Source organism: Zingiber officinale, chromosome 7A, assembly GCF_018446385.1.
Source record: "Zingiber officinale cultivar Zhangliang chromosome 7A, Zo_v1.1, whole genome shotgun sequence".
Lineage (NCBI taxonomy): Eukaryota > Viridiplantae > Streptophyta > Magnoliopsida > Zingiberales > Zingiberaceae > Zingiber > Zingiber officinale.
Genome location: NC_055998.1, coordinates 113,882,145 through 113,898,413, shown reverse-complemented (window position 1 = coordinate 113,898,413; position 16,269 = coordinate 113,882,145).

Below are 16,269 nucleotides of genomic sequence, written 5' to 3'. Positions count from 1 at the left end.
CTGAAAAATGGGATCCAGACGCCTCTATCAAATCCAGACACCTCTATCATATCCAGGTGCTTGGACTATCTGGGAACCTTTATCACACCCAAGTGTATGGACTAGAAGAGTTATCATAGCGATGGGATCAGATTAGTTATGGGCCGATCCAGGCACCTCAAACCAATCTAGGCACCTGGATCAGGCTATAAAAGAAGATCTCAATCAAAGCCTTCTTCACTCATTCCTTCCTTGTTTCAAGCCCCGTTATGCATCCAAAACTACGATACTCTGTTGCAATCAAGCGTTAATGAAGCAACAACAACACGATGTCACTACGAGCTCAAACGAGCCTAGCTTTTGGGTAACTTTTAGTTGTTGCATTTCTATTCAATTTTCTTTCTATGCTAACATCTCTAAGGGTTAGTAGGTTTGTTACCGAACCCTATATTTGTAAAAGGAAACAGATTAATAGTAATTACCCAACGAAAGTGGTCAAACTAACTACAAGCCTTGGAGTAGTAGCCACAAGCCTGCGAACCAAGTAAAACCACCGTATTCTTAATTGTCTTTTAAATTCCATTGCACGACTCTATGATTTTTCAAATGATTTGTAAACGTGTAAGAAACGTGTTATTCAACCCCCTGTAGCACTTTTCTCTATCTAACAATTGATATCAGAGTGAGATCGCTCTAAATTAGTGAAACCATCGTTAGAGCAAATTGATTTTTCATTTTAAGATTTTCACCTTAAGTCCAAATTAGTGCAATCGCCTCTTCTGGCAATTTTTTATTTTTTAAAATTACTTGAAATTGGTATAACATCACTTGAGCCTTTTATTCACAATTTTTTTATTCTTCTCGTACTACTAAACCTAAGACCAAGTCTTGGAATATTTCATTATTTTTTTTTACAAGATTCTAAATGACACATTCCCATCCCCGCTCTTCATGAGAGATGACTTCGGTTACTGAAAAAAATGACATGGAGTTCCACCTGAAGACTAAGGTGGATATGTGGATTTCCATTCAAACGGGATTCTCACTACTTCTTGACGGACAGGAAGTACTGGTGGGGTGCAAAAACTGGGGCCCGTAGATGAAGAAGGAGATAGAAGCTTATTCTAAAGCAACACAAACCCTACAATGCGACTTAACCAAGGAGGAACTTAGCCGAGTTGGTTCGTTCATCAGTGTTCCACTGTACAAAAATTTTGTACAAAGGTCTGAACCTTTTCCTAGCTACCATGTGTTCTTTTAAATTAAATTTTCGATCGCCTGCGGAACTTAACACGTTTGATCCAAAACTTAATCTATTTGTTCTTTTAGGTTTTGACTTGGATCTCCTGCGGAACTTTACACGTTCGACCCAAGTCTCCTTAAGTTATTAATTCCATTAAATATTAATTTCCATAATTGGTTCCCAGTACTGACGTGGCGAGGCACATGGCCTTCTTAGATATGGGAGCAACCACCACCGACTAGACAAAACCTTTTATAGAAAGCTAATATTTAATTTCCTAAAATAACTTTAGGTTAACCAAAGAGAACAATCAAATCACAAGGAAAAGAAAAAACAAAAGAACACAGCATCGAAAAAACATATTCGAATTCTAGAACGTGAGTCTCTTGTATTTGGTATTATTTCCATAAATAACTAGCATGATGCGGAAATAAAAATTACTAGTTATACCTTGTAGAAAAACCTCTTGATCTTCTACCGTATTCCTCTTCTAACCTCGGACGTTGTGTGGGCAACGATTTACCGAGATGAGAAACCACCAACCACCTTCTTCTCCTCCAAGCAAGGTTCGGCCACAAAGGAAAACTTCACCAAGGAGAAAAAAACCAAAATACTAACCAAGCTCCAAGAGATGCTAGCTTTCTCTCCTTCTTCTTCTTCTTCTCCAAGTAGTATCCGGCCACCACAAGAGTTCCAAGGGGAAGAGAGAGGTTCGGCCACCACAAGAGGAAGAGAGGGAGAGGATGGCCGGCCACACCAAGGAACAAAAGAGGGAGAGAAATAATAGATGTTGTATCTCATGAAGGCACCCTCACCCCTTCTTTTATATTCCTTGGCCTAGGCAAATTAGGAAATTTAATTACAATAAAATTTCCTTAATTTCCTTGACTTGATTTAATTGAGAAAAATAAAATAAAATTTCTCCAATTAAAATCAAGTGGCCGGCCATATCAATGAAAACAAAATTGGACAAGTTTTAATCAACAATTAAAACTTTCTAATTTGTTTCCGGAAATTTTAAAAAATAAAATTTCTCTTCAAATCTCTTCATGGTTGATAAAAAGGAAATTTCTATAATTTTAATTTTACAACATGTGAATAATTTTTAAAGAGAAAATAAAATATCTTACCAATCTACAAATAAGGAAAGAGATCTAATCTCTTTCTTTAATCTTTTATAGATCTTTTACAAGAGAGATATTTTAATTTTAATTCTCTTTAATAAATTATATTTTTCACATAATAAAAATTAAAATTAAATTTCTTTTTTAATTTAATTTGGCCGGCCCCCACTAGCTTGGGTTCAAGCTAGGGCCGGCCACCCAATCTTATACCTAGGCCGACCCTAGCTTGTTCCCAAGCTAGCTTGGCCGACCCCTATTGGATGGGTATAGAAGGTAGGTATAGGTGGGTATAGAACTCTATAAATAAGAGGCTACGATAGGGACCGAGAGGAGGAATTGATTTTGGTCTCCCGATAAAATTAAGCATCCCGTGTTCGCCCCGAACACACAACTTAATTTTATCAATGATAATTCATTCCACTAGAGAACTATCATTGAACTACCGCACCAATCCCAAATTACATTTTTGGGCTCCTTCTTATTATGAGTGTGTTAGTCTCCCTGTGTTTAAGATATCGAATGTCCACTAATTAAGTGAGTTACTGACAACTCATTTAATTAATATCTAAGTCCAAGAGTAGTACCACTCAACCTTATCGTCATGTCAGACTAAGTCCACCTGCAGGGTTTAACATGACAATCCTTATGAGCTCCTCTTGGGGACATTATCAACCTAGTATCTCTAGGACATAGTTTCCTTCTATAATCAACAACATACACTATAAGTGATACCATTTCCCAACTTATCGGGCTTATTGATTCATCGAACTAAACCTCACCCATTGATAAATTAAAGAAATAAATATCAAATATATGTGCTTGTTATTATATCAGGAGTAAGAGCACATACTTCCATAATAACCGAGGTCTTTGTTTCTTTATAAAGTCAGTATAAAAGAAACGACCTCAAATAGTCCTACTCAATACACACTAAGTGTACTAGTGTAATTATACAGTCAAGATAAACTGATACCTAATTACACTACGACCTTCTAATGGTTTGTTCCTTTCCATTTTGGTCGTGAGCTACTGTTTATAATTTATAAGGTACTGATAATATCATCTTCTGTATGTGACACCACATACTATATTATCTACAATATAAATTAATTGAACAACTACAACTAAATGTAGAAAATTTGACCAAATGTGATTCTGTATTCATAATGAATGTTTACAAAGCTTAGGCTTTCAGTATACACTCCAACACAGGAAGTACTGGTGGGGTGCAAAAACTGGGGCCCATAGATGAAGAAGGAGATAGAAGCTTATTCTAAACCAACACAAACCCTACAATGCGACTTAACCAAGGAGGAACTTAGCCGAGTTGGTTCGTTCATCAGTGCGAAAAATTTGTTGAACAAGCTAATCAAGCTTCATGAGGGAACTTTAGATACCAAGGTAAGCAAATGTGATTTGCTTTTAAATAATTTGTATAACATAACAATGTAGAAAAGTGAGCTCCCTGCCCACCTACAACACATTCTTAATGGGCTACATGCAATCAGGCAAACGATGGAAAATTATGACATAATAAGGTACGCACTAAGCGCTTTTTTGAGGAACACATTATGTGCATTGATCGTCAATGCTTATAAAGTATCTTGGGATCTCTTAACAATTAAATTAGATTCATTATTCTTTGAATTAGAATTTCATGAACAAACTAATGGAAATCAAATTGAAAAAGCAATTTCTTTGTTTACATGATAACAAAAACAATATAAATCAAAGGCAAAAGTAGAAATATAATCAGAAGAATCCAAATCCGACGACGATGATGATACTACCGTGAAACTAGTGAAACTCATGTAAAGAATGGTAAGGAAGAAGAAGGAATTCAACACACGGGAAATCAAGAAGGTATCCCAGAACAAGAAAGGTGAATCTGTTGGTGCAATTTCTCTATGTCAAGGTTGACTAGTTTGACTAAACTTGAGTTGACTCAAGCTTGAGTCTTAATGTTTGAGTTTTAATTTTTGATAATATATGGAGATTATAAGTGCAATTGTCTGTTTAGGGAGATTGGTCAAGGTTGACCAGTTTGATGTGAAGAAGAATCAAGTAGGTCGAGGTTGACTAGAAAGCACTGGAGGTTAGGCAAACACAAGACCAATGAAAAGGTTGATAGAAGTAGAAAATCTAAGTAGGTCAATATTGATCGCACTTAATGTGAAAGCCCTAGTAAGTGAAGCCAGACAGTTGAAAAATCTTGGTGAGTGAAGCTAGGTGAAAATCCTAGTGAGTGAAGCTAAGTGATGGAAAGTCCTGGTGAGTGAAGCTAGTTAAAAATCTCTAATGAGTGAAGCTAGGCAGATGGAAGTTCTAGTGAGGAAAGCTAGGTGATGAAAAGTCCTAGTGAGTGAAGACATGTGAAAAATTCTAGTGAGTGAAGCTAGGCAATAAGGAAGTCCTGGTGAGTGAAGCTAGGCAGTTGAAAATCCAGGTGAATCAAGGTTGACTGGACACCTAGTGATTGGAAGCTAAATGGGTTAAGGCTGGTCGGACACTTGGCACGAGATGGTAAGTCCAAGTGGGTCAAGGCTGACTAGACACTTGGCATGAGATAGTAAGTCCAAGTGGGTGAAGGTTGAACGGACACTTGACACGAGAAGAAAAGTCCAAGTAGGTCAAATGATTGACCGAACACTTGGTGTAGAAGTCCCAGTAGGTTAAGGGTGATCAGATACTAGACAATGGTGAGTCCCAATAGGTCAATGTTAACCAAATGTTGGATGAAGGAACCCTAGACTTATATTTGGAAGTTAGGATTTGGTAATCGATTAAGCTAATCAATTCTCATAGCTTAAGTGATTACCCTAATTGCTTAAGCTTCGAATTGTTAGAAATAGAAGGGAGCTGAATTGCTTACCTTAAGTGATTCAGCGGGTCTTAATCGAATAGTCTAATCAATTAAGCTCTATTCTATGAGAAATAAAATATTTGGTAAGCAATTAAGCAGGGAGGCTTAATCACTTACGGTCCACTCTCGTGCGAACAAAAAGCTTCCTAATTGATTAGGCTAATTAATTACGCTTGAAAACTAGTCATTGTGAGCCCGATAAAAGAGTTTTGGCATACACTGTTTCAGGATCTTCTCTACTCCCACTCTCTTCACTGAGCTCAAATCATCACCGCCGGTTCTTAAAGCTTCTTGTAGACAAGTGTTGCTGTACTTTCAAGGTCAAGAGACGTTCCTAAACAAGAAGAGGGAGCAAGCTAGGGTTTCATTGTTGTAAATCTTGTAAGATTTGATTTGTATTTTCTTCTCTTTTCTTCTTATCGTATTGAGAGCTTGTAAGAGGTTTCTTTGCCTTTGGAGTATTTTTTAGAAGGAGTGTTTACATAGTGGATGTGTGAGAGAGGGTTAGATCCTTGGATTAGTCACCTCGTTTGAGGTGGATACCAAGTAAATCCATCTTGTTAGTGTTTGCTTGAGTGTTTTCCACTATAACAACTCATCGACCAAGCGAACAGAGGTATCATCCCCTAGCTCCCGAAGTGACCCAACAAGTGGTATATGTTGGTGCGGGAAGCATCCGACGATCGAACTCGTGTTTTGATAATGGCAAAGAATTCAAAGTTAAGGTGTTTTATATTCTAACAAGTCTACTTGAGGATTTCAGGAAAATCCTAGCTTGGGTTAGGTAAAGGGATAAACCCTAGGGGGTGGTAACCCTATGCAGAAAGTCTTGGCAGGTCGATGGCTTCAGGCAAAAGTCCTAGGGGTGGTAACCCTAGGTGGAAAGTCCTGGTGTCGCGAACCAGGTGAAAGACTGGACTGGCCGGGAAGCGGATGTCCAGCTGAAAGTCCGGAAGCGTCGAGTGCTGGGCAAAAGTCCAGTCGATCTGGAGGATCGCACTGACAGCAGGTAAATCTCCTGAGTGGAGTAGGTGAGGACGCGCTCCCCGTAGAGGGAACAGTAGGCGTCGGGTCGACCTAGGGTTTCCGGTAGGAAATCCGAAATCAGACCCGGACAGTCTGGAGACTGTCTTAAACATTATTTATTATCCATACTGTTATTTTATGCTAACTTTGTATTGCAGGATGTTGTTTGGGACTAACATGTCTTGCAGGTACAAAATAACGAAGATTTGCCTCGGATGAACAGTGTCCGAGGCGCCTCCATGGGACTTGGAGGCGCCTCGGGTTCAAAATCCTGAGCTGGCACGAAGAGCAGGCTTAAGGCGCCTTGGATGGGTTGAAGGCGCCTTAGACAGCTTGGAGGCGCCTTGAAAGGGTTTAAGGCGCCTTCAGGTCGCGACAGTCAAAGGATTATCCCAGCGAGCAGATCGGGATAAAATTCTCGTTTAAGGCGCCTTGGAGCTTGTTTAAGGCGCCTTGAACACTGTTTATAAAGGGGGTTCGACCAGCAGCTTAAGGCAACAAGATTCAAGTCTTCCTTCTGCATTTAGCTGCTAACGAACTCGTCCCGAAGTGCTGCAACTCGACACCGACAACCCGAAGCTTCAATTTAGTATTTTCCATTGTCGGTATAAGATTACTTACTGCATTACTTGTAAATAATCTTTTGTATACTTTCAAACTTATAGTTGTTGCCCACCGAAAGCGATCAAGGATCGCGGGCCTTCGAGTAGGAGTCGCCTTAGGCTCCGAATGAAGTAAAATCGACCTGTGTCTTTGTGTTGTTTGTTTTTATTCCGCTGCGTTTTTTCTCGAGTGTTTTACGAATCGAACGAAATAGCCGCGAGCGCTATTCACCCCCCCCCCCCTCTAGCGCATCTCGATCCAACAATTGGTATCAGAGCGGGGTCGTTTTGAATTGGTGCAACCACCATTCAAGACAATTTTCTCGTGGTATTTTCAGATTTTTTCGGAGTCGATTAGAATTTAGCCTCATAGCTATATTCTAATTCTTTTTCTCGAATCGATTTTCTGCTCGGAGTTGGTGCAACACCACTCGAGTTCGTAATTCTTTTATATACTTCCTGCACTACTAATCCAGGACCAAGTCCTGGGATTTTTCTTGTCATTCTTTTTCTTCATAGTTATTTTAAAATGGCTCTACAAGAGGGCTACAGTACAGCCCGGCCCCCACTCTTCACCGGAGAGGACTTTGGTTACTAGAAGGGCAGAATGGGAAACTTTCTGAAGATCCAGTTTGAGACGTGGATGATCGTCAAGACTGGTTTGGATCTGCCAACAGATAAAGATGGAAATCCTACTCCTTGCGAGGATTGGGAACCAGCATTGATCAAGAAAGTGGAAGCAATGCCAGAGCAACTTGTACCCTCCAGTGTGGACTAACAAAGGAGGAGCTAAACCGGGTTGGTCCGTTCTCAAGCGTCAAGGAGCTATGGGAGAAGCTGATCGAGCTTCATGAAGGGACCACCGATACCAAAGTAAGTAAGCGTGATTTATTATTCAATAAATTGTATAATCTAAAAATGCAGGAAGGTGAAATGGCAAGTTCACTACACGCGCGCATTCAAGACATCCTCAATTCTCTCCACGGAATCGGACAAAAGGTAGAGAATCGGGACGTCATAAGGTACGCACTAAATTCGTTTCCGATGAGCACATTGTGGGCATCAATGGTAGATGCCTACAAAGTCTCCAAAGACTTATCTGCTTTAAAGTTAGATGAATTGTTTAGTGAATTTGAACTTCATGAACAAACTAATGCACAACCATCCGAGAAAGGTGTAGCTTTGCTTGCAGGGACAAGTAGAACACGTGAACCGAGATCTCGATGAAAAATCGAACAGGAATCAGAAGACAAACCCGACTCAGAAGACCCAGAAGACGAACTGACCAGCGAACTCGTGAACCTCGTGAAGAGGCTCTACAAGAAGAAGAAGGGCTTCAACAAGAAAGATCTGAAGAAGGCAGTTTAATTCAAGGAGGCCCAACCGATTCCGAAAGTAAAATTTGAAGTTACCTATTACGGGTGCAACTAGAAAGGGCATATCAAAGCCAACTGTCCCAACCAAAAGGAGGCCAAAAAGCAAAGAAGAAAGAAGGCCCTGAAAGCAACGTGGGACGAATCTTCTTCGGAGGACGACGACGACAAACTCGATCAGACGAGTTTGCTCGCATTGATGGCCTGGGACCAAATCATCGAATCTGAGAGCGAGAGCGAGTCGGAGGTCGAGTCCGAGCGAAGCCACGGATCCGCATCCGTTTCCGAAGGGCCAGACTCCGCTGTAAGTATTCCTAGACTTAATAATTTAGTTAATTATTTACTTCGCAAATTAGCTAAATCGAACCTTAAGATTAAGTCACTTCTAAAGGAAATTTCTGTCCTTAAAGAAGTGACTAAAGTTCAAAATTATTTTAAAACCTTATTTTAAAACTTAGTGTAAAACCTAAATTTCAAAATTATTTTAAAAACTTAAATTTCAAAACGTTAATAACCATAGGTTTGAGTGTTTGCTAAATTACCTTGAATACAATAGAATAAAATAGAAAATCTAAGGAGTCTACTTCAATCACGCTATCTTTAAATCCATTAAAAATAAACCAATTCAACTACTTCATGTGTAGGAATTGGATCAATGGATGTTGGATAGTGGATGCTCTAGACATATGACTGGAGATAAGTTGAAGTTTACCAAACTCAAGTACACGAGTCTAGGATCAGTTGCATTCGTCAACGACGGTAAACTTAAAGTAATCGGAAAAGGTAATATTGAACTTAGTTCCGATTTCATTATTCGAAATGTTTTATTGGTTGAAAATTTTAACTTTAATTTACTAAGTATAAGTCAATTGTGTGACAGCGGATACCTAGTCAATTTTGATAAATTTGGATGTCTAGTTAAAAATATTGAAAACCCGGAAATTAAACTTAAAGAACTTAGAAAGAATAACATCTACACAATTGACTTATCAATATCCTCAATAAAGTGTCTCCTGACACAACAAGAGGAAACCCAACTGTGGCACAGAAGGCTGGGTCACACTCACACTAGACTCATTTCAAAAATGAGTCAAAATGGTCTAGTTAGAGGTTTGCCCAAATTAAAATTTATTGAAAACTCAATCTGTGATGCGTGTCAAAAAGGAAAACAAACCAAGTCAACCCACAAGTCAACCAACCTAGAAAGAACCAACACCATACTTGAGCTCCTTCACCTTGATCTATTTGATTCACATGGAGCCAAATCACTAAGCAAGAACCAATATTGCTTAGTAATAATTGATAACTACTCTAGGTACACATGGGTAAAATTTCTAAAAAACAAAAGATGAAACCTATGAAATATTTAGTAATTTTTGCAACTTAACGGAAAATGAAAAAGATACTAAAATTAAAAGAATAAGAAGTGATCACGGAGGGGAATTTGAAAATCATAGGTTTACCCAATTTTGTAAAATAAATGGAAACCAACATGAATTTTCATGTCCTAGAACCCCCCAACAAAATGGTCTAGTGGAACGTAAAAATAGAACATTACAAGAAGCCACTAGGACTATGTTAAACGAATATCACTTAAATCATCAATTTTGGGCTGAAGCAATAAATACTGCAAATTATATTCAAAACAGAATTTTAATTAACAAATTTCACAATAAAACACCATATGAACTCTACTATCATAAAATTCCCAATCTAAACTATCTAAAAGTATTTGGGTGTAAAGTTCACATTTTAAATACTAAATATTACTTAGGAAAATTTACACCCAAGTCTAACCAAGGAATATTCTTAAGATACTCCTCTACCAGTAGGGCCTTTAGAGTATATAATCAAAATACCTTGAAAGTTGAAGAAACAACTAATGTAATATTTGATGAAGAAAACAGCTTACCTTATATAAATGAAAAAATTGACATTAATCCAAGAGCTATAGACGATGATGAGATCCAACCTAATCTTAATGAGTCAGAAGAACCAGTTTCTGACCCACAGATAAGACCAACTAGAGTAAGTACCTCTCACCCACCTGACCAAATTTTAGGTGACCCAAACCTAGGAGTCAGAACTAGATTATCCTATAGAAACCTTAGTCAAATTGCCCTTATTTCTAAAATTGAACCTAAGACTATAAAAGAAGCCCTGCCTGATCCAGACTGGATCATTGCAATGCAGGAAGAATTAGCACAATTTGAGAGAAACAAAGTCTGGGACCTTGTACCTAAACCCATAGATAAATCAATAATAGACACCAAATGGGTTTTAAGAACAAGTTGGATGATCACGGTGATATAATAAGAAACAAAGCTAGGTTAGTAGCCAAAGGGTTTAGTCAAGTCGAAGGCTTAGACTATGATGAAACCTATGCTCCGGTAGCTAGACTCGAGTCCATTAGGATGTTATTAGCCTATGTAGCAAATAAAGGGTTCAAATTGTACCAAATGGACGTTAAGTCAGCCTTTTTAAATGGTTTTATTAAGGAAGAGGTCTACGTAAGCCAACCTCCAAGGTTTGAAGACATAGACTACCCTAACCATGTATTTAAGTTAAAAAAGGCATTATATGGACTAAAACAAGCCCCTAGAGCATGGTATAAAAGATTATCTAATTACTTAATATCCAAAGACTTTAACCAAGGATAAATTGATCCGACTTTGTTCGTGAAAACTATAGAAAAAGACATCTTTATAGCCCAAATCTATGTTGACGACATAATCTTTGGCTCAACTAATTCAAAATTCTTAAAAGAATTTGTCAAATTAATGGAAAGTGAATTTGAAATGAGTATGGTGGGGGAACTTAATTTCTTCTTAGGCTTACAAATTAAATAAACTAAAGATGGAATCTACATTTATCAAACCAAATATGCTAAGGAGTTAATTAAAAAATTCTGTATGGAAAATTCAAAAATTATAAATACTCCAATGGCAACCAACATAAACATTGACTCTGACCCTGAAGGAAAACCAGTTGACCCAAAATACTATAGGAGTGCCATAGGTAGCCTACTTTACCTAACTGCAAGTCGACCCGACATACGGTTTGCAGTAGGTATGTGCACAAGATACCAATCCTGTGCAAAAGAGTCACACCTATCATACGTTAAAAGAATACTTAGGTATATTAAAGGAACTCTAAATGTAGGACTTTGGTATCCAAGAACTTGCACCTTTGACCATTATGGTTATTCTGATTCAGACTATGCCGGGTGCAAGTTAGACAGAAAAAGTACAAGTGGTAGCTGCCAGATTCTAGGTCAGTGCCTAGTAAGTTGGTCAAGCAGAAAGCAACATTGTGTTGCTCTATCCACCACAGAAGCTGAATACATAGCTCTAGGAGAATGTGCATCTCAACTGTTGTGGATGATGCATACGTTAAAAGACTACCAACTAGAATATAAAAATACACAAATCTTTATTGATAATATTAGCTCAATTAATCTCACCAAAAATCCTATTCACCACTCCAGTACTAAACACATAGAGGTAAAACACCACTTTGTAAGGGATCATGTAGCTAAAGGTGAAATTGCACTCAACCACGTTGAGTCCAAATCAAACCTAGCTGACATCTTTACAAAACCCTTACCTGAACTCGAGTTCAGTGCACTTAGAAGGCAAATTGGAATGTGTTGGGTAGAGTAGGTGTCTCATTTTGTTATCTTGTTTTTCAAATTCTAGGAAAAATAATTTCCAAAATTCCCAATTTCCTAGATTTTTCAAAATTCTGGAATTAGCCTAAGTTTTCCCCTAGAAATCATGTTCCCCTAGAATTAAGCCAGAGCATCTCACAAACACCTAGGTTTACCTTGATTGTGTTTGAAAGACATAGAACGGCGTGAGATGCATAGGGTACAGCCTGGACTCAAGAATGCTTATATCTGTGCATTGATATGAGTCTGGGCGTTAAATACGCAATATACATTAATCAAGTTGAGTCTTCCAGCTCTAGTCAAATCTAACTGGACCAAATCAACTTGACTTGACTAACGATGTGAAAGCTGTTGCCCTATAGGCAGTCAACAAGTAGCTAAAGGTTAGACAGCTGGTAAAAGGACACTCAGTTTTCTGCTTAAGCATGTTTTGATCTTTAGGGCTCTGATACCTAGTAAATTAATCTACTGATTATAACTCATGCTTGGACTTAAGGACCAACTGAATTTTAATAAATAACCTGAACCAACTTTAAATATTGTTCAAACTTAAGTTTACTACTTCTAAAGATCTAAGCTAAGTTACAATCTTAATGATCAAATCCTTGCTGAACCTAGCTAACTTTGAAATCTAACATTGTAAATACCTGTAGAGTTCTTTTTTATTACCCTCAAAGATTACTTTTCTCCTAGCCTTTAAAATCTATCAAAAAGATACATCTTTTCACTTAACTATAAATAAGGAATGAATGTTAAGTATCAAAGTTATTCAAAAGTCTATTATTTTTGATATATGGCAAAGGGGGAGAGTAGCAAAATTCAATAATAAAAGGGGAGCATCAGTTAAGGGGGAGCATATAGTTTAGCAAATTTGCTTTGGTTAATGTGTTCACCTATAATTAGCAAATTTGCCTGTGTTAAATGGTTATCTATTCGTTTGTTTACTTAACTTTGAATTTGAGTTGTCATAATCAAAAAGGGGGAGATTGTTGGTGCGGGAACCATCCAACGATCGAACTCGTGTTTTGATAATGGCAAAGAATTCAAAGTTAAAGTGTTTTGTATTCTAACAAGTCTACTTGAGGATTTCAGGAAAGTCCTAGCTGCGGTTAGGCAAAGGGATAAACCCTAGGGGGTGGTAACCCTAGGTCAAAGGGGGTGGTAACCCTATGCGGAAAGTCTTGGCAGGTCGATGGCTTCAGGCAAAAGTCCTAGGGGGTGGTAACCCTAGGTGGAAAGTCCTGGTGTCGCGAACCAGGTGAAAGACTGGACTGGCCGGGAAGCGGATGTCCAGTTGAAAGTCCGGAAGCGTCGAGTGTTGAGCAAAAGTCCAGTCGATCTGGAGGATCGCACTGGCAGCAGGTAAATCTTCTGAGTGGAGTAGGTGAGGATGCGTTCCCCGTAGAGGGAACAGTAGGCGTCGGGTCGACCTAGGGTTTTCGGTAGGAAATCCGAAGTCAGACCTGGATAGTCCGGAGACTGTCTTAAACATTCTTTATTATCCATACTGTTATTTTGTGCTAACTTTATGTTGAAGGATGTTGTTTGGGACTAACATGTCATGCAGGTACAAAATAACGAAGATTTACCTCGGATGAACAATGTTCGAGGCGCCTCCATGGGACTTGGAGGCGCCTCGGGTTCAAAATCCTGAGCTAGCGCGAATAGCAGGCTTAATGCGCCTTGGATGGGTTGAAGGCGCCTTAGACAGCTTGGAGGCGCCTTGAAAGGGTTTAAGGCACCTTCAGGTCGCGGCAGTCAAAGGATTATCCCAGCGAGTAAATCGGGATAAAATTCTCGTTTAAGGCGCCTTGGAGCTTGTTTAAGGCACCTTGAACACTGTTTATAAAGGGGGTTCGACCAGCAGCTCAAGACAACAAGATTCAAGTCTTCCTTTTGCATTTAGCTGCTAACGAACTCGTCCCGAAGTGCTGCAACTCGACACCGACAACCCGAAGCTTCAATTTAGTATTTTCCATTGTCGGTATAAGATTACTTACTGCATTACTTGTAAATCATCTTTTGTATACTTTCGAACTTATAGTTGTTGCCCACCGGAAGCGATCAAGGATCGCGGGCCTTCGAGTAGGAGTCGCCTTAGGCTCCGAACGAAGTAAAATCGACCTGTGTCTTTGTGTTGTTTGTTTTTATTCCGCTGCGTTTTTTCTCGAGTGTTTTACGAATCGAACGAAATAGCCGCGAGCGCTATTCACCCCCCCTCTAGCGCATCTCGATCCAACAGTATCAAAGCTAGACCGCTCTTCACCGGACTCATCGTCAGAAGGGCAAAGAGCTAAAGGAAGAAGAGGAAGTTAAAGCCCTAATTTCATCATGTCAAAGACTTCATCAAAAGGTTCACCTTCAAGATGGATTTCCGAGATGGACTCGGATATGACACAAGAATGCCTCCACCATTCATAATTACAAGTTTCAATTTTTAGAAATCAAAGATAAAAAATTTCTTGATGATGGAGATAGAGCAATAGTTTACTCTAATGGAAGGGTTTGAAGCTCCAAAGGATTCAAAAGGCAAAATCATTAAGAAGAGCAATTGGAGTAAGGAATAAATTCAAAGGTGCAAGGCAAATGACAAAGTAACCAAATTATTGGTGAGTTTATTACCAAGTACAATTATATGCAATATTGGAGAGTATAAAGATGTCAAAGACCTTTGGAGTAAATTGGTAAAAATCTATGAAGAACCCTCCACTACACCAAATCAAGAAGAATTCAAAGAGGGTAATTCATTGGATCAAGAGGAAGAGGATTCGGAGGTTGAGAGGTGTTCAACATCCGAGGAGAAAATTGAAGAAGGCCCATCCTCAAGAGAGCATAAGGGCGAAGGCAAAGGGGTATACTCTTTGTTCATGTGCATGAGGATAAAGATGAAGAAGCCTCTACCTCTGGGATTGAGGGGGAGTGTTATTCATTGACACTGGATCAAGAAGGAGCTTCCACTTCCTGGTCCAATGAAGAGGAAGATTGTGCCACCCTCACAAATAAAAAAAATTAAATGGAGGATCATGTACCACCCCTACAAGAAAATGTATAATAATTTTAATTGTTAATAAAAGTTATATCATTTTATTTGAGTGTAGGGAAAATATGTTGGATCGAAAGTACTAAAGGGGGGTGAATAGCGCTCGTGGCTTTCACTTTTCGTTTCGGAAAACTTAACAAATAAAAGTAGCGGAAATAAGAACAAATAATGTAAACGCCAATATTTACTTAGTTCAGAGCCTAGGGCGACTCCTACTCCAAGGCCCGCGATCGTTGATCGCTTTCGGTGGGCAATTACTATCAATTCTTAAATCTTTACAACTTTGAAGTACAATTAAATACAGTAAAATATACCAACGACAAAAGAGAACAGTGAATCTTGAAATTTCTGGTCGTCGGTGTCGAGTCGTGGCTTTGTCAGAACGTCTCGTTGGCAGTGTGCAGCTGAAAGATCACTTAGAAATTGTTGTATGCAACTCCTGCTCGAGATAGCTTTATAAAGCACATTGAGGGTGCCTCCAACACCCTGGAGAGCGCCCTCAACCCCACCGATTTCGTAGCGTGGATGAGATCTGAAGAAGTTGTTGGTTGCTACTCGGAATACCATCCTAGTTCCCCTGTACAAAAATTTGTGCAAGCATAGAACTATCCTAGCTGCCCATATGCTCTACTGAAGTTAAATTTGGATTGCAAACGATGTTTAACATTATTAATCCAAATTGTCCTTCAAAAGCTAAACTTGGATTGGAAACGATACTTAACATTTTTACTCCAAGTTTAACCGATGTAATATTCCTAAGTTAAGCCATATTATAGAAGTTATCAAATATTTATTTCAAGGATCGACTTTCAGGTTAAATATGGCGAGGCACTAGGCCTTCTTGGGTATAAGATCACCCACCACTTCCTAGACAAAGTCTTTCAAAGAAAACCGATATTTAACTTCTTACAGTAAACTAGGTTTAACTACAGAGACCTTAATAGAAACACAATATCGAAACATGAAATCAAAAACAAAAAATCGATAACAAAAATGATAACTTAAAACTGATAACCTCTTGTGTTTGATTTTTCAAGATCTATACAAAAGATCAATTAGTTATGATGCGGAAACTAATAACTAGTTATACCTTTTATAGCTTATAGACCTCTTGATCTTCTATTGTATTCCTCTCCTTCTCTTGGACGTCGTGTGGGCGACGATCTACCAAGATAAAATTCACCCAAGCCTTCTCTTCTTGCTCCTAAGTTTCGGCCACCAACAACCTTCAAGGATGATGAGTTTCGGCCACCAACCAATCTCCAAGGAATACTAGGTAACAATGCGTCCTTTCTCTTCTTCTTCTTCTCCAAGAAGAATAGGAGAAGAGGAAGGGTCGACCACAAGGA